Raw genomic sequence first — 20,754 nt, 5'->3', positions numbered from 1 at the left:
GGATATAAAATCAATGCACAGAAATCAGTTGCATTTCTCTACACCAACGACAAGGCAGAAGAAAGAGAAATTAAGGAGTCCATCCCATTTACAATTGCACCCAAAACCATAAGATACCTAGGAATAAACCTAACCAAAGAGGCTAAGAATCTATACACAGAAAACTATAAAGTACTCATGAAAGAAATTGAGGAAGACACAAAGAAATGGAAAAATGTTCCATGCTCCTGGATTGGAAGAATAAATATTGTGAAAATGTCTATGCTACCTAAAGCAATCTACACATTTAATGCAATTCCTATCAAAGTACCATCCATTTTTTTTTTCACAGAAATGGAACAAATAATCCTAAAATCTATATGGAACCAGAAAAGACCACAAATAGCCAAAGGAATATTGAAAAAGAAAGCCAAAGTTGGTGGCATCACAATTCCGGACTTCAAGCTCTATTACAAAGCTGTCATCATCAAGACAGCATGGTACTGGCACAAAAACAGACACATAGATCAATGGAACAGAATAGAGAGCCCAGAAATAGACCCTCAACTCTATGGTCAACTCATCTTCGACAAAGCAGGAAAGAATGTCCAATGGAAAAAAGACAGCCTCTTCAATAAATGGTGTTGGGAAAATTGGACAGCCACATGCAGAAAAATGAAATTGGATCATTTCCTTACACCACACACGAAAATAGACTCAAAATGGATGAAGGATCTCAATGTGAGAAAGGAATCCATCAAAATCCTTGAGGAGAACACAGGCAGCAACCTCTTCGACCTCAGCCACAGCAACATCTTCCTAGGAATATCACCAAAGGCAAGGGAAGCAAGGGCAAAAATGAACTATTGGGATTTTATCAAGATCAAAAGCTTTTGCTCAGCAAAGGAAACAGTTAACAAAACCAAAAGACAACTGACAGAATGGGAGAAGATATTTGCAAAGGACATATCAGATAAAGGGCTAGTGTCCAAAATCTATAAAGAACTTAGCAAACTCAACACCCAAAGAACAAAGAATCCAATCAAGAAATGGGCAGAGGACATGAACAGACATTTCTGCAAAGAAGACATCCAGATGGCCAACAGACACATGAAAAAGTGCTCCATATCACTCGGCATCAGGGAAATACAAATCAAAACCACCATGAGATATCACCTCACACCAGTCAGAATGGCTAAAATGAACAAGTCAGGAAATGACAGATGCTGGCGAGGATGCGGAGAAAGGGGAACCCTCCTACACTGTTGGTGGGAATGCAAGCTGGTGCAACCACTCTGGAAAACAGCATGGAGGTTTCTCAAAATGTTGAAAATAGAACTACCCTATGACCCAGCAATTGCGCTGCTGGGTATTTACCCTAAAGATACAAACGTAGTGATCCAAAGGGGCACGTGCACCCAAATGTTTATAGCAGCAATGTCTACAATAGCCAAACTATGGAAAGAACCTAGATGTCCATCAACAGACGAATGGATAAAGAAGATGTGATATATATACACAATGGAATACTATGCAGCCATCAAAAGAAATGAAATCTTGCCATTTGCGACAACATGGATAGAACTAGAGGGTATCATGCTTAGCGAAATAAGTCAATCGGAGAAAGACAACTATCATATGATCTCCCTGATATGAGGGAGAGGAGATGCAACATGGGGGGTTAAGGGGGTAGGAGAAGAGTAAATGAAACAAGATGGGATTGGGAGGGAGACAAACCATAAGTGACTCTTAACCTCACAAAACAAACTGAGGGTTGATAGGGGGAGGGGGTTGGAAGGGGGGGGTGGGGTTATGGATATTGGGGAGGGTATGTGCTATGGTGAGTGCTGTGAAGTGTTAAACCTGGCGATTCGCAGACCTGTACCCCTGGAGATAAAAATATATGTTTATAAAAAATAAAATTAAAAAAAATTACTTCATGACACCAAAAATATAATACATAAAGGAAAAACTGATCATCTGAACTTCATCAAAATGAAAAACTTTCACCCTGTGAAAGACTTTGTAAAGAGAATGAGAAGAGGAGCTTCAGGCTAAAGAAAATATTTGCAAGCCATATATCTGACAAAGGCTTTGTATTGAGACTATATAAAGAACTCCTAAAACTATAATTAGAAATGGATTTAAAAAAAAACCATGAAGAGGAGACATAGCTGATAAATAACATCAGCCATTAGTAATGGAATAGAAATGCAGTGTGATATGCTCTTTAACTGTTTTGCTTTGTTTTGAAAGTGGCGTGAAACAGATACAACATGCGAGTAACCATTTTAAAGTGTACATTTCAGTGGTATTTAATGCATTCACAATGCTGTACAAATATTACCTCTCTCTAGTTTCAAAACTCGTTCATCACCCCCATGTGATGGTTAATTTTTTGTGTGTCAGCTTGGCTGGGCCATGATGTACAAATATTTGGTCATATATGACTCTGGGTGTTTCTATAAAGGTATTTGGGGTAAGATGAACATTTAAATCAGTACTATGAGTAAAGCAGATTGCCTTCCATTATGTGGGACTTCATCTAATCAGTTGTTGTCCTGAATAAAACAAAAGATTCACCTCCTGAGCAAGAGGGAATTCTGAAAGCAGACAGCCTTCAGACTTCAACTACAACACTGACACATCTCCGGGTTTTCAGCCTACTGACCCACCTTGCAGATTTCGTACTCACCAGCCTCTCTAATCATATAGTTATATGAACTAGTTTCTTAAAATAAATACACACACACACACACACACACACACACACACATTATTTTTTCTGTTTCTCTGGAGAGCTCTAACACACCCCTGAAGAATATCTCATATTCTAAGTGATCATTTCCTATTCCTCCCACTCCCCATCCCCTGGCAACCACTAATCATTCTGTCTCTATGAATTTGCCTCTTCTGGATATTTGGTATAAAATGAATCATACATTACGTGCCCTTTTGTGTCTGGTTTCTGTCACTTAGCATAATGTTTATTAGGTTCATCCAAATTGTAGCATGTATCAGTTCTTCATTCCTTTTTATATTGGAATAATACTCTATTACATGTTTCATATGTGACATTTATCCATTCATTTATGGGTAGACATTTGAATTGTTTCTACCTTTTGGCTTTTATGAATAATGCTGACATAAACATTTATGGACCAGTTTCCATGCGGACAAACACAGTCATTTCCCTTGGGTATATCCCTAAGAGTGGAATTGCTGTGTCCTTGGTAATTCTGTATTTAACATTTCAGGGACTACCAAACTGTTCTTCATAGTGGCTGCACTATTTTATATCCTCATCAGTAATACCCAAGAGTTCCTATTTTGCCACATTCTCATTAACAATTATTACTGTCTGAGTTTTAAAAATTTATTTAGTCATTCTACTGATGTGAAGTTATATTTCATTGTGACCAATGCATTTCCTTAATGACCAATGAAATTAAACATATCATGTGCTTATTGGCCATTTGTATATCTTTGGAGAAATGTCAAGTCCAGTGCTCATTTGTTAAATGGGTTATTTGTCTTCTTGTTGTTGAATTAATTAATTAAGTAAGTAAATAATTTATATATTCTGGATCCTAAACCCTTACAAGAGATATAATTTGCAAATACTTTGAGTTTTGTATTTTAAATTTTTTGTATTTTAAATTTAAATTTTAAATCTTTAAATTTTCTTCTTGGGGCATCAGGGTGGCTCAGTAAGTTAAGCATCTGACTCTTGAATTCACCTCAGGTTGTGAACTTAGGGGCATGAGATCAAGCACTGAACTAGGCTCTGTGCAGCTATGCAGGTATGGAGCCTATTTGGGATTTTCTCTCTCCTCCTCCTTCTGCCTTTCCTCCCCCTCCCCCTCCCACTCTCTCTCAAATAAATAAATTAAATTAAATTAAATAAGATAAAATAAATTTTCTTGATGGTATTTTTGAGGAACAAATGTTTTTAAAATTTATGAAGTTCAATTTATATATTTTTCTTTGGTTATCCACAGTTTTGATATCAAAACATCTATTATCAAATCTGAGGTCATGAGGATTTATTCCTATGCTTTATTATAATAGGCTTATAATTTTAGCTCTGATATTTAGGTTGTTGATCCATTTAAAGTAACATTTATATATGGAGTGAAGTAGGAACCCACCCTCATTCTTTTTCATGTGCTTATTCAGTTGTGTGTCCAGTACCATTTGTTGAAGAAGCTATTCTTACCCCATGAATAGTGTTGTCACCTTTATTGGAAACCAAAGGATCCTCTGTTCAGGTTTAATTCTGGACTCTCAATTCTACTCCCTGATCCACATGTCTACCTTATGCCTGTATTATACTCTTTTGATTACTATAACTTTTTAGTGAGTTTGAAATTAAGAAGTATGAATCCTCTAACTTTGTTTTTATTTTTTCAATATGATTTTGGCTATTTTGGACCCCCTGAAATTTAGTATAGATTTGAGGGTCAGCATTTCCACTTTTACTAAGATCATCACTGGAATTTTGGTAAAGATTACATTGATTCTGTGTATCATTTGGAAAGGTATTGCCATATTAACAATATTGTCTTCCAATCCATGAATGTAACATGTCTTTTAATTTAATTAGGTTTTCTTTAAGTTCTTTCAGCAGCATTTTATAGTTTTCAATGTACAGACTTTCATCTCCTCAGTTTAAATTTATTCTTAAGTATTTTGTTCTTTGGGATCCTATTGTCTATGTAATTATTTTCTTAATTTTCTTCAGTTTTTTTTTTTTCTGGTGTATAAAACACAAATGTGTTTTGGGTTTATCCTGTCCTCTTCCACCTTGCTGAATCTGTTTATTAGCTCTAATAATTTTTTTTGTTTGATTCTTTGGAATGTCCAATATATAGAATCATGCTCCCTGTGAACAGAGATAATTTTACTTCTTCCTTTTCAATTTAGATACCTTTCATTTCTTTTTCTTGCCCAACTGCTCTGGCTAGGACTTCTAGTATGATGTTGAATAGCAGCAGCAAAAATGAGCACCTGTATCTTATTCCTGATCCATCAGAGAAAGCTTTCAGTCTTTCATCACTGAATATGATATAAACTATGAGTTTTTCATAAGTGTTTTTATCTTGTTGAGGGAATTCCTTTTGTTCCCAATTTTTCATTGAATTTTTATCATGAAAGAGTGTTAAATTTGTTGAATATTTTTTCTGTGTCTCTTGACATTATTCTCTTTTTAATTTAAGCTAGTCTAAGTGAGCTTTTCTTTTACTAACAATCATAACCATCTTCTACAATTTTGCTTTTACCTTTGTTTTTGTTCTTTTCACACAGAAATTGATTCAGCAAGTAACAAGTTTTATTTTAATGAATAATAATTTACCATTAGTTTGGCACGGAAGTCCTGAGAAATATCTCTATTAGATCACTCTGATTTTATTGGCTTTAATGTCACTATTATATGGATCTTGATTTACATCAAGCTATGAAAGATTGTGGCCTTAAACAATAAGAAATAAAAATGAAATAAAACAATTATCCTGGTATGCAGGAACAATACTGATGTGAACAGAGGTGAGAAAATGCATCACATCTTCTTGGCATCACATATTCCTTTTGACCCCAGAAATGATTTCAAGAAAAAATACTTTTTGGGTGAATTCTCCCTTAAAGTCCCTACTGGTTTTCTAGCAAATCTTATCCAAAGTCTCAGGTCATCTGTTCCATAATAATTAAATTTTCTGGGCAAAGATCTATTGAATGGGAAGATGAAATGTTTAATGCAGCATAAAATAATAATCTATGAAGACTGTAAGCAGAGAAGCTTTAGCTTTCCTTTTGCTCTCCCTTTGGAGACCCTAAGACTTTCTTTCACTCCTTGGCATTTTGAGAAAAGACTTAGAAGCTATAGAATGCAAGTGTGCAAATTCAGAACAAGATCAAGAATGGGACCAGTTCTGACCAGTCAGTTGTTCCAGGATCTCCAACAGTTCCCTGTGCTTTCTCATGTACTCCTTAATCTTCAAACGTTTTTATAGAACAAGGGAAAAAATCTGGTTGAATATTAATGTGACAAGTAAGTATCAGATCAGCTAAGTTGTCATTCCCTTGAGTTTACTTTCTTTCAACTTCTTTTTCATTTCTTGAAATTATTGAAAAACCTTTCATTTCATCTTCAATGTTATTTATTCTTTAAATGAGAAAAGATTGTGACATTAAGAACTAAATGAGTAAGATTACCCCAAGTGTCACTGAAAAAGATAGGGAATTTGGAAATGATTACTTGACTAAAGAGCCAGAGTGAAGAAGAAAGTAATGTAAAACAGAGAAGTGGAAAACTAAAGCACACAGACTCATATGGTTGAATTAGGCAAATGCTCAGAGGTATTTTGAAGGAGAGAAAGTGAAGACACTTCTTTCCCACCTCCACTCTATAAAATATCTTTACAAATATATGTCCACCATTTTGGTAATTCTGACCAATAGATTTATAAGATTCTTGTAATGATTAAAAGAGGTGTCATTTAGTCTGTTTATAACAAAGTCCATTACCATCACTACCAGAGCTTTGGGAATAAGATAAGAACATTAGAGTGCTTTCTTCCAGTTGCCAACAGCAGACCCAAGAGGCTCTTGTTTCCCGGTAACAGACTTAAAACCTATTTTCCCTCCTTAGCCATTCAATATGATAAATTCAAAGATATTCAGAACAAGAATGTACAAGAAGACCTAATTGTTAAACTTGGATTATTAGCAAAGCTTTTACATTTTTTTCCCAAGTACTCAATAAGACTAAATATTCATCAGCTGCAACCAAGAAATGCCTATAAACTCAGTATCCTGTGTACTTACTACTTCAGGGCTCTCAGAACATTTACATTGATAACAAGCTACTTGTTGTATGAACATTAGTGGGATTTGAAGCCATTAATAAGAGCTCAATTTGAAGCTATTAATAAGAGCTCAGTAGCCATTAATAAGAGCTCTAGCAGCATGCTTGAAGGCTGGGCATCCCATGCCATATTTTGGATTAAGTAAGACCATTAAGAGAAAGAGATTAGTTCCACTGACTCCTGTTCTATCCTTGTCCTGTACAACCTATGCTGCTGCCTACTTCTGATTTCCAGCAGAATCAGAGAAAGCAACAAAGCTCAGACTTGAGACCACTAGAACAACCATTAGCTAAAAATCATTAATAAATAAGTAGAGGCAACATCCAGCAGGATCCACAGGACTGGCCTTAACAATGAATGGAGTAAACCAAAAATACATAAATTACATAAAGGGTAATAGGATACACTGCTATCCTGTGGGTTTTTATCGTTATCATCCATAAACTCTCACTAGAAAATACCCATTTTTTAAATCTCAATTTTAAAATATTTTTATGTGTAAATACAAAATGGGTGGGGTTTTTTGCCTTACAGATTTATTTTTGTTTAAAGTTTTATTTAAATTCTAGTTAGTTAACATATTACATAATATTAGTTTAGGAGTAGAATTCAGTAATGCATCACTTACATGCAACCCTCAGTTCTCATCACAAGTGTCCTCCTTAATCCCCATCACCCATTTAGCCCATCTCCTGCTCACCCTACCTGCAGCAACAGGCATGTGGTTCTCAATAGTTAAGAGTCTATTTTATGGTTTGCTCTTTTTTTTTTCTTTTCCCCTATGTTCATCTGTTCTTTTTCTTAAATTTCAGACATGAGTGAAATCATACTATATTTGTCTTTCTCTGACTGACTTATTTCTCTTAGCATAATACTCTCTAGCTCCATCTACATTGTTGCAAATGGCAAGATTTCATTCTTTTTTATGGTTGAGTAATAGTCTGTTCACATCTTCTTTATCCATTCATCAGTCAATGGATGTTTGGGCTCTTTCCATAATTTAGCTGTTGATAATGCTGCTATAAACATCAGAGTGCTATTCTAAAGAAAAGATACATGGCAGTTATACTCTCAGTTTCTAAGGGGAAAAACACTATTCATATGACAAAAATCTAATAGAAACAGTAAGAAGAAAAGGGAAATCTACACATGGATGAGGGCAATAGTAAGCAGTAAAGGAGAATAAGACAAAGTTACATCAAATCAGGTACTTAAAACATCCAACCTCATTAGCTGGGGAAGCCCCATGGTGACAGCCAGGCTGGAGTCGCAAATGAGATGCCAGGACTGAGCATCCTCCCCTCAAGTGAGACTTCCAGCTGACCATTCCCATAATGGCCATATTTACAGGGCAAATGACAGGGTCTGAAGTTAAACATTTGCTCACCTATGCAGTTTGGAGTGAGCTGCATTTCTATGTTATGATGTCTTTATATAGTCAAGGAACCTGCGCTATGTGTGCTTGCCTCCACTCCCAAATTCCATTCCAGGGGGCCAGCCCCGTCTGGAGATGGGGGAGATGTAGGCAAAATTTATAGCTTTTGGCATCCAGCCCAGAAGAGCCAATTCTGACCTGGAGGCCAGCTGATGTCAACTAACTAGGTTCCTGAGGTCACTTGCGCAGCATAAGTCTCACAAACAACATTCCTTAATCTGCCTGCGTATATGCAGGTTGGAGTGATCAGTATGCAGGACAAATCACAGAAACCTCCATCCATATAGTACATGTGCCCCTTCAAATCACTACTTTTTTTTTTTAAAGATTTTATTTGTTTATTGGACAGAGAGAGATCACAAGTAGGCAGACAGGCAGGCAGAGAGAGAGAGGAGGAAGCAGGCTCCCCACCAAGGAAAGAGCCCGATGTGGGGCTCGATCCCAGGACCCTGGGATCATGACCTGAGCTGAAGGCAGAGGCTTTAACCCTCTGAGCCACCCAGGCGCCCCCAAATCACTACTTTTGTATCCTTTGGGTCAATACCTAGTAGAGCAATTACTGCGTCATAGGGTAGTTCTATTTTTAACTTTTCAAGGAACCTCCATACTGTTCTCCAGAGTGGCCAAAATTGTTTCCATCTAACAAATGGCTTATGTTCTAAAAGATAATGAATAAACAATATTATAAATCAAGGCTGACATTCCATGTCAGGTTACAAATAAAGTCACACTTCCTAGAAATTTAATAGTAGTTTTCCAAAATAATTGCCACAATCGCCAAGAATTGAATATTAATGAACTCTTTAATTAAGGTGGAGCTTTATATCAATAATTGCTTAATGGTTTTTTATCTTTATTTTTGGTTTTTTATCTTTTTTAAAAGAAGTCATACAAAAATAAAAAGTATTGCTGGGGGGAATGGGGTCGGGAGAGGGTGGTGGGGTTATGGACATTGGGGAGGGTATGTGCTATGGTGAGTGCTGTGAAGTGTGTAAACCTGGCCATTCACAGACCTGTACCCCTGGAGCTAATAATACATTATATGTTTATAAAAAGTTAAAAAACTTTAAAAATACAAATAGAAAGTCTTCTTAAAATATCTTTTATTATTTACCCTCTTTATGACTTTCAGCTATTATTATGAGCATTCTCTTTGTAATTTACTGACAATTTTCAAACGGCATGAGGCATGGGATTGCATGTGCACTGCTTACTCTTCTTACTCAATTACTGTATCTTTTGAAATTGGAGTCAGACAAAGGTAGCTACAAAGCAGAATCACATGAGGCCTTTTTAACAAATTACTTAGTAAATTAAAACAAGAGCTCCTTTCAAACTGATAGTTTTATCTTCTAAAATGCATTTCTCTTAGGACACCTGGGTTGCTCAGTCAGTTAAGTGTCTGCCTTTGGCTCAGGTCATGATCACAGGGTCCTGGGATTGGGCCCCACATCAAGCTCCCTGCTCAGTGGCACTCTGCTTCTCCCTCTGCCTCTGTCCCTACCTCCTCCCCGGCTTGTGCACGCTTGCACTCTTTCAAATAAATAAATAAATAAGTCTTTAAAAATAAATAAATAAAATGTATTTTTCTTCCATTGTTTTCAGTGACCTTTGCCTTCACAGCATTCTCCCAAAATATAACTGGATTCTAAATAGTTAGAAAAATTAACTGAGACTCAGAAATTGATGAAAAAGAGATTACTAAGTGTTTTTTAAATACAATACTAACCTTGACTTTCTATTGACTGAGCCAGATCTGTAGAGGGAGAGGTTAACTTGTAGATCTTTGTCCAAGAGAGATGAAGATATACAGTATAATGTCCCCCATGAAAGATGGCCACATCCTAATTCCTGAAAACTGTGGATATATTACATTACATAGTAAAAGAGACTTTGAAGATGTGATTAAGAATCTTGAAGTGGGAAGATTAGCCTGGATTATTCAGATGGGACTAATGTTCAGGATCCGTGATACCATATCCTGATCTTCTGGAAGTTTCATATTATGTTGGATTGAACAGACCAAGCATATAAAATGCTGATGTGTGTATTTAATATTTTAATATATATTTGGAATCCCTGTAGAGTGTATTTCAGATGCTTCACATTTTAATGACTTAATGAACATTTTATATTTATGCTTTACATTTATATTCAGTACTTCAGAGGGCTTGGGAACAGAGCTGTGCTTGGTGGGGAGTTGAACCCAGAGAAGTAGTGGTTATATAATTTTCTTGTCAATGAGTAGATGCCTTATGATTCACTTGACATTAGCATAGTATATTCGTATTCATAAAAGAAATCCAGTCGTAGGTGACTTTCTGTGTTTGACTTCATATTTTTTTTTCCTGTAGTCTCCTATATCAAGGATATATTTACAAGGGCCTCAATTATTTCAGTTATAAAACAAGAAAACTGAAATAATCTCCAAGGTTATTATTAGCTTTAAATTTTCACCTATCATTTTTATTTGGTTCTAGCAATAAGAAAGTAATGAGAGAGTTCAAAACTGTCATTCATCAATGAATTCACTTAACACTTATAATTTAGTGCCAGTAACTATGTATCAGGCAATGAATGTTCTAGGCACAGAGAATATGACAATAAGCAGCAAACTTTGTCACAGGGTTTAAATGTTAAGTGGAGTAGAAAGACAATAAACAAATACACAAACTAATATAACTTTAATGGAAAGTTGCCTAACTGCTACTGAACATATTTAGCAGGATAAAGAAAAAGTGATAATATACTGCAATATACATCAAGCATCTATTTTTCAGAATCAGTTATTCTTAATCTGTATTGTTTCTATGGTCTTTCAAATTTTTCATTTTTTATAGTCTGAGATTTTTATTTATTCTTTACATTATACCAGTTCCTTGGCTTCTTCTTCTTTTTTTTTTAAGATTTTATTTATTTATTTATTTATTTATTTATTTATTTGACAGAGATCACAAGTAGCAGAGAGACAGGCAGGGGGCGGGGTGGGGGAGGCACCGCGGAGCAGAGAGCCCGACGCAGGGCTCCCCTGGGATCATGACCTGAGCCGAAGGCAGAGGCTTTAACCCACTGAGCCACCCAAGCGCCCCCAAGTTCCTTGGCTTCTTAAATGGAGTTGCCACTTGAATTATTCTGAAATGTAACTAGTTCAACACCCTCAGAGAAACTATAATATGTCAAAGCTAAGAAGTTTTAAAACCAAAAAATTTTACCATTTGTTAGTGCTTTTGGCAAAACAGATGAAGAGTCAAAGACTAGTGGCAAAGTAAAAACAAAAACAAACAAAACAAACCAAAAAACCCACTAATTTAGCAACAGAAACATTATTCCTATCTTAGCATTTCCTATCGTTCTTTGTCCTTTGGGGCAGAATACTGTAAGCCTACAATGACTCTTCCTTCTCTGAGAATCGTCCCTAAAACATAGGGATAGAATTTCAGTATCTCTGACTTTTATTACATTACCCCACATCCTTACTTTACCTGAATGGTCCAGCAGCAGACACCTGATGTGAGCTAGGCCCATCAGATTCTCTTTCTTTTCTTTCTCAGGACTATGTATGGTATTTATAATAAAGGGACTTAGAAGCAAAGCATTGTTAAAGCTAACTCGTTTTAAATGACAATTGTGTAGATAAGATCTTTGGGATAATGTACTTCTTTGTTTCTTCATTATCTGTCTCTCTTTTTTTTGTTCCATCAGGTAGCTTAATGTTATTCTTAAAACTTCACTTTCTAATTTAAGCTAATGAGAATCCTTTGCAATAATTGCATCAGGTTGACTTTTACAATTAGAGTGCCGTTGCAAATTTAGGTCTCATGTCTTTGAGATCCCTGAATGACTTAGATATACAAAGCACATTCTTTTGATGGATATTATTATTGTTCCATTACGCACAAGCCTGATAAGCTTCTGTTAGACAAAAGCTGGAGGGGTGAGAAGTAAATGACATAGGTAGTGTAATACTCCAGGTCCTCCACAATCAGAAAATATCTATTATGAGTTCATACATGAAAAAATGTAAAAACAAAAAAACAAAAAAATCTTCTGTGGGTGGTGGGGGTGGGGATTGCCTAGAATGAAAAAAATTAAACAAAGTTTGCTTCAAAACATAAAGAATTTCTAACCCTATGCTGTCCAATATGGTTGCCATTAGCCATGTGTGGCTATTGAGCATTTGAAATGTGGCTAATTCAAATTGAAATATACTGTTAGTATAAAACATATATCCGGTTTCAAAGACTTATTATGAAAAATAATCCCAATAATTTTATATTGATTTCATACTGAAATGATAATATTTTAGATATTTTGGGTTACATAAAATATGTTATTAAAATTAATTTTACCTTTTTGCATACTTTTTAAAATGTGGCTACTAGAAATTTTTAAATTAAATATAAAGCTTACATTATATTTCTATTAAATAGCACTGCCTCTGGACTTTGTGGAGGATTTAATCCTATTCATTAAAGGGAAAATAGATAATTTTGAGTCCAGTGAGTTCATAGGGAGTCCCACAGCTTCCTCAGAATAGCTATTAAATTATTATAAATGTAAAATGCTGCAAAATATAGCCAAGATGAATATGCATGCTGAGTTTAGAACTCTCCATTTAGCTGCCCCTCATCCTGAAGTAGTCAATGTGGGGACAATTGTCCTTCCTATCTAAGGCCTTCTGCCCCTGAGGGTGCATTTAGCACTTTTTTTAGGTACATTTAGCATTTTAATCCTTAGGCTACTAGAAATAAAAGTGACATAAATCTGTGAGTAATTTATATAGTTGTCATAAACACTTTGAGGGTTTTCCAAGATACAAAGAATAAATTTGACTCTTTTTATGTTCTGTTTAGGTCAGAGAGTATAATAATGAGGTCTCTGAAAAATCTAGGACCTTAAAATGGGGGTGGGGGGTCGGGTGGCTTATTTGGTTAAGCATTTAACTTCAACTCAGGTCCGAATCTCAAGGTCCTGAGATCAAGCCACACATGGGGCTCCCTGCTCAGTGTGGAGTCTATTTCTCTGTCTCCCTCTGCCCCTCCCCATGTTCATGCTCTCTTTCTCTCTCAAATAAATAAATTTTTTAAAAAATCTGGAACCAAATACCTTAGAATACACATTATATAATGAAGAGCTTTTTTTTTTTTTTTTTTGAGGGGAGAAATCAATGCCTTTTATTGAGTTTTAGGTTTCAGGAGGCTGAAGTGAGATGTAATGGTACAAACACTTTATTATTATTGTTGTTATTATTATTATTATTATGTTATTTTAATCACCATACAGTACACCATTAGTTTTTGACGTAATGTTCCATGATTCACTGTTTGCGTATAACACCCATTGCTCCATGTAATCCGTGCCCTCCTTAATACCCATCACTGGGCTCACCCCCCTTCCCCTCTAAAACCCTCAGTTTGATGACCAGAGTCCATAGTCTCTCAGGGTTGTTTTCCCCCACCGATTCCTCCTACTTCATTTTTCCCTTCCTTCTCCTAATGTCCTCCATGCTATTCCTTATGTTCCACAAATAAGTGAAACCATATGATAATTGACTTTCTCTGTTTGATTTATTTCACTTAGCATAGTCGCCTCCAGTCCTGTCCATGCAGATGCAAAAGTTGGGTATTCATCCTTTCTGATGGCTGAGTAATATTCCATTGTGTATATGGACCACATCTTTATCCATTCGTCTGTTGAAGGGCATCTCAGCTCTTTCCACAGTTTGGCTATCATGGAGATTGTTGCTATGAACATTGGGGTGTAATGGAGAGCATTTAAGCTGAACAAAAGAAAAAGATTAATAAAAAAATGAGAATAGATTAAGGAAATTCAGCAACTCAATCAAGCATAACAACATTCACATTATAGAGATCCTAGAAGAAAAGAGAGAGAAAATAAGGCAGAAATTTTTTTTTTTGCTTGAAGAAATAATACCTGAAAACTTTCCTAATCTGAGAAAGGAAACAGAAATCCAGATCCAGGAGGCAAGTAAAATCAACCCAAGGAATTCTATACAAAGACACATAGTAATTAAAATGGCAAAAAGTACAAAGAGAATTTTTAAAGCAACAAAACAAAAGAAAACAGTTATGTACAAGGGAAACTTCATAAGGCTATCTGCTAATTTCAGTGGAAATTTTGTAGGCTAGAAGAAAGTGGCATAATATATTCAAAGTGCTAAAAGAAAGAAAACAAACAAACAAACAAAAAAACAAACCTGCAACCAAGAATACTCTATCCAGCAAGGCTATCATTCAGAATAGAAGGAGAGATAGAGAGTTCCCAGACAAACAAAAGTTGAAGAAATTCAGGACCACTAAACTAGTCCTAAAATAATTATTAAAGCGGACTCTGAATGGAAAGGAAAGACCATAAGCAGGAAGTAAGAAAAGTGGAAACATATAAGCAATAAAATTAAGCATATCTGTAAAAATCAGTCAAGAGAGTCACAAAATAAAAGAATGTAAGTAAAATAAGACACTATATATCTAAAACACGGAGGGGAGAGGATTAAAAATTTTGTGCTTTTAAAATGGGTTCAAACTTGGGGCGCCTGGGTGGCTCAGTGGGTGAAGCCTCTGCCTTCAGCTCAGGTCATGGTCTCACGGTCCTGGGATCAAGCCCCACATCTAGCTCTCTGCTCAGCAGGGAGCCTGCTTTCTCCTCTCTCTCTACCTGCCTCTCTGCCTACTTGTGATCTCTCTCTCTCTCTCTGTCAAATAAATAAATAAATAAAATTTTAAAAAAAGAAAAATGTTAAAATGGGTTCAAACTTAAGCTACCATCAATTCAATATAGACCGTGACAAGCATAAGATACTAAATATAAACCTAATGCAACCATAAATTAAAAACTGGTAATGGATGTGCAAAAAAATGAACAGAAGGGAATCCATGTATATCACTAAGAAAGCCAGCAAACCTTTGAGAGAAGAGAGCAAGAGAAGAAAGGAAGAAAGAAGAACTACAAAAATAACCATAAAACAAGGAACAAAACAGCAATCAGTACATACCTATCAATAATTGCTTTGAATACTAAACACTCCAATCAAAAGACATAGGGTGATGGAGTGAATAAAAGAACAAGATCCACCTATATGCTACCTACAAGAGACTCATTTCAGACCTATACACGCATGCAGACTGAAAGTGAAGGGATGGAAAATAATTTATCTTGCAAATGGAAGTGAAAGAAGACTGAGGTAGTACTACTTATATGAAACAAAATAGACATTAAAACAAAGACTGTAACAAGAGACAAAGAAGGACTCTACATAATCATAAAGGGAATAATCTAACAAGAAGATGTAACAATTGCAAATATTTATGCACCCAATATGGGAGCAGCCAAATACATAAAACAGCTAATCACAAACACAAAGGAAGAAATCAACAGTAACACCATAATAGTAGGGGACTTTACCACCCCACTTACATCACTGGAAAGATCATCCAACAGAAAATCAACAAGGAAACAGTGGCTTTGAATGACACATTGGATCAGATGAATCTGACAGATATATTCAGAACATTCCATCCTAAAACAGAGGAATGCATATTCTTTTCAGGTGCACATGGAACATTCTCCAGAAGAGATCACATTAGGCCACAAAACAAATCTCAAACAACTTAAAAAGACTGAAGTGGTACCATGCATCTTTTCTAACTACAATGCTATGAAACAAGGAAATCAAGCACAAGAAAAAATCTGGAAAGAACACAAATACATGGAGGTTAAATAACATACTACTGAACAATGAATGGGTCAACCAAGAAATCAAAGAGGAAATAAAAAAATACCTCAAGACAAATGAAAATGAAAACACAGTGATCCAAAATCTTTGGGATACAGCAAATGTTATTCTAAAAGGGAAATTTATAGCAATACAGGCCTACCCTAAGAAGCAAGAAAAATATCAGATAAACAACCTAACTTTACACCTGGAGGAAACAGAAAAAGAAGAACAAAGAAAACCCAAAACAAGTAAAAGGAAAAAATAATAAAGACTGGAGCAGAAATAAACAAAACCAAAAAATCCTAATAGAACAGATCAATAAAACCAAGAGCTGGTTCTTTGAAAAGATTAACAAAATTGATAAACCTTTAGACAGGCTCATTTAAAAAAAAAAAGAAAAAAGAGGGGAGAGAGAGAGAGAGAGGATTCAAATAAATAAGATCAGAAATAAAAGAGAAGAAATAACAGTAGACACCACAGAAATACAAAGGATTCTAAAAAAATACTATGAAAAATTACATGCCAACAAGGACAACCTAGAAAAAATGGATAAATTCCTAGAAACCTATAACCTCCCAAAAATGAATCTGGAAGAAAAATTAAATTTGAACAGACTGATTACCAGCATTGAAATTGAATCAGTAAATCAAAAACTCCAAAGTCCAGGACCAGATAGCTTCACAGAAGAATTTTTACCAAACATTTAAAGAAGAGTTAATACCTATTCTTCTACAAATTCATTGTATGAGGTCAGCATTATTACTCTGATACCAAAACCAGATAAAGACACTACAACAAAAGAGAACTACAGGCCAATATCTCTGATGAACATGGATGCAAAAATTCTTAACAAAATATTAGCAAATCGAATCCAATAATACATTTTAAAAAATCACTCACCATGATCAAGTGGAATTTATTCCTCAGATACAAGGGTGGTCCAATTATCTGCAAAGCAACCAATGTGATACATCCCATCAATAAAAGAGAAAGGATAAAAACAATATGATCATTTCAATAGATGCAGAAAAAGCATTTGACAAAGTACAACATCCATTCATGATAACAACCCTCAACAAAGTAGGTTCAGAGGGAACATACCTCAACATATTAAAGGCCATATATGAAAAACCATAAAAATCCTAGAAGAGAGCACAGGAAGCAATATCTCGGACATCAGTCTCAGCAACAGTTTTCTAAATATGTCTCCTAAGGCAAGGAAAAGAAAAGCAAAACTAAATTATGGGACTACATCAAAATAAAAATCTTCTGCATAGCCAAGGAAACAATCAACAAAAGAAAAGGACAACCTATTTTTGTTGCAAGAGAAAATTTTGCAAATCATATAGCTGATAAGGAGTAAGTATCCAAAATGTATACAGAATTTATATAACTGAACCCCCAAATGCCCAAATAATTCACTTTGAAAATGGCCATAAGATACAAACAGTCATTTCTTCATAAAAGACATATATATGGCCAAGAGACAGATGAAAAGATGCTCAACATCACTCCTTATCAGGGAAATGCAAATTAAAACCATGATGAGATATAACCTCACATCTGTAAGAAAGGCTAAAATCAAAAACATAAGAAAAAGCAAGTGTTAGTGAGGATGTGGAGAAAAAGGAACCCTCATGCCTGTTGGTGGGAATGCAAACTGGGGCAGCCACTGTAGAAAACAATACGGAGGTTCCTCAAGATATTAAAAATAGAATTACCATATGGTCCAGCAATTTTATTACTGGGAATTTACTCAAAGAATACAAAAATGCCAGTTCAAAAAGATATGTTCAGCATTATTTACAATAGCCAAGATACGGAAGCAACCCAAGGGTCCATTGATAGATGAAGAGAATATTATTTAGCCATAAAAAATGAAATCTTGTCATTTGTCATTTGTAACATGGATGGATCTAGCAGGTATAATGCTAAATGAAATAAATACAATCAGAGAGACAAATACCAGATGATCTCACGCATTAGTGGAATTTAAGAAACGAAACAAATGAACAGAGAAAAAAAAGAGACAAACAAACAAACAAAAGACTCTTAAATATAGAGAACTGGGGCACCTGGGTGGCTCAGTGGGTTAAAGCCTCTGCCTTCAGCTCAGGTCATGTTCTCAGGGTCCTGGAATAGAGCCCCGCATCGGGCTCTCTGCTCAGCGGGTAGCCTGTTCACCCCTCCTTCCCACCATCCTGGCCTGCCTCTCTGCCTACTTGTGATCTCTCTCTCTGTTAAATAAATAAATAAAATCTTTATAAATAAATAAATGAATGAATGAATAAATAAATAAATAAATAAAACTGGTAGTTACCAGAGGAAATATGAGTGGGAGAATGGTTGAAGCAGGTGAAAGTGATTAAGAGTACATTTATCGTAATGAGCACTGGGTAATGTATAGAGTTGTTGAATTTCTAAGTTGTACACCCGAAATTAATATAACACTGTACATTAATTATACTGGAATTTAAATGACATTATAAGGTGTCCCACTTTTATATAGATTCCAATATACAATGCCACTCTCCAAATGATATCTCCTGTACATATGTAGATTAAAATACTTGAGACTTAAGCTAAGACAGGGTTTCCCTGTCTTGGTGCTATTTACGCTTAGAACTAGAAAATTCTATGGAGGTCTGTTCTATGCATTATAGGATTTTCTAGCAGTATCCTTAGATTCTGCCAACTAGATGCCAGTAACACCCCCTTCTCCTGCCACCACCTGATTGTTTCCATTTTATCAAGAAATGTAGACAGTTACCCTAATTATTTTTAAAGTATTATCATGTTTTCACTTCCTGGAGTGAATTGTCTTACTATGCTGACTCAGAATCAGGTTTATGGTTACCCAAGTATGTTATCAAATTTTTGTTGTTTGGGAAAAAAATGATAAATAAAATATTTGAGCCTTTTAAATGGTCTTAGATGTTCCATTGGGAATTATGTCAACTCCATTTGAAATAACTCCCCTTTTACTCTTTATCTCAGAACCCAGTATATTTTTCATCATGACACCCATAACTATCCAACAGTATTTTATATATATATATACATATATATAAAATATATACTTATTTCTCTATTGTCAATCTCTCTCTCTCAAATGTAAACTTATTGAGGGCAGGGACTTTGCTTTATTCACTGTTGTATGCCTCCACCAATAATAGTATCCGATGCACATTTATTTTTCAATAAATATATGCTAATCAACAAATGAACAAATATTAGTTGTATGGAAATCACTATGTTTCTTTACTCCACTAACCTGCTATGGTGGTTTACCAGTCTATGCATTCTAAAAGCCGTCATATTTATAAACATTTAGAGTCTGAATTAAATGTCTGTCTTCTTTTGTTTTTTGGAGGGTTCTCTGTAGTGGTGTGAAAACAGAATTCTCAGTATAAAAAATAAAATTACCTCTGGGCATTTCACACAAAAGAAAGGAGGATGCAAAATAGCAGGAAAAAATAAAAACCTAGTCAATTGGTTAAGAAACTTTACTGATTAAAAAAAAAAGAAACTTTACTGATGAAGTTTTTGTTTTTAAGTAAAGGTCAGTTTTGATATTTTCCTTGTTCTTCCCTTTGTCTCCATGTTGCTTTTCAACGAACTCTTAAAAGGATCCAGATATACCATTTTAGAGATTATCTTATCTCCTTTGGCCTTCTCCATGTATAATATTAAGTATCTAAAATGTCTGCATTTATTGTTTAATCTATTCTCTTAAAACCATTAAGCCTTAGTGTTCATCAATTGTGTATGTTATCACAGGAGTTGGCTTGTGGCAAAGTAGTTTGTACCAGAAGGTCCCCACCATTCTGCAATGGCTGCCAGCTTAAGAGGACACAATCTAGCTGCTTGCCATCACAACTCCTTGTCCTAGAACCTCAAAGATCATGTCAGAAATTTGGGGTGAGATATGCTATTACTCTGAGGACTTCTCTGATGTTCTTCTTTTCTTCCTCTTGCCTTAAGACAACAGCTTGTATTATCTTATCTAGATCACCTTACATATTACACCCTCTCATAATAGTTATGTATTTCTTCAAGATTACTGTGAAGGAGTTTTCCTTCTGCTCATGATAGATGGTATTAAGTACCCACAAAGAGAATAAATATTAATGTTATTTTTATCTAGTATCACCTATAAATTTTTATAGAACAGTTTCTAAAGAGAATTGAGATTTCAACCTTGGTTAAAATTTATTAGCTCCAATTTTTTAGCACTTAATGCATTTCAAAAAAAATTCATTCACTCATTAACTCAATAAATATTTTTATGAATAATGTGTAGATTCCGGGGGTATAAAATAAGTAAGAGAGTTGGTTTGAAAGAACCATCTTAAGTTGACAGCCTGAAGATGAGTCAGAACAATAAAAAGTAGTCCATGAAAGAAATTCTAAGATCCTGAGCTAAGGCAGAGATAGTCAGAACAAGGAGGATTTAAGCAGGAAAGTGACTTATACATGGGTTGGATAGGAGATAGAGAGGATATAATTGAGCATGACTCCAAGGTTTTCAGGTTGGGTAAGTGGTAGTTCTGTTCACTAAGATGAGAAGAGGAATGCAAATAGAAGGTGCTCTATCCTTTTTCACTCCACAGACATCCTGAGATATCTTATCTACAATCATAAATTCACTTACTATCAACATGTTATTGATTTTAAAACCTGCATCTCTTATCGATATTTGTATTTAAGGCTTTATTTACACATGAGGCTGCTAATGG

The sequence above is a fragment of the Lutra lutra genome, chromosome 1 (genome assembly GCF_902655055.1).
Source record: "Lutra lutra chromosome 1, mLutLut1.2, whole genome shotgun sequence".
Taxonomy (NCBI): Eukaryota; Metazoa; Chordata; class Mammalia; order Carnivora; family Mustelidae; genus Lutra; species Lutra lutra.
Note: the sequence above shows the minus strand (reverse complement) of the source record.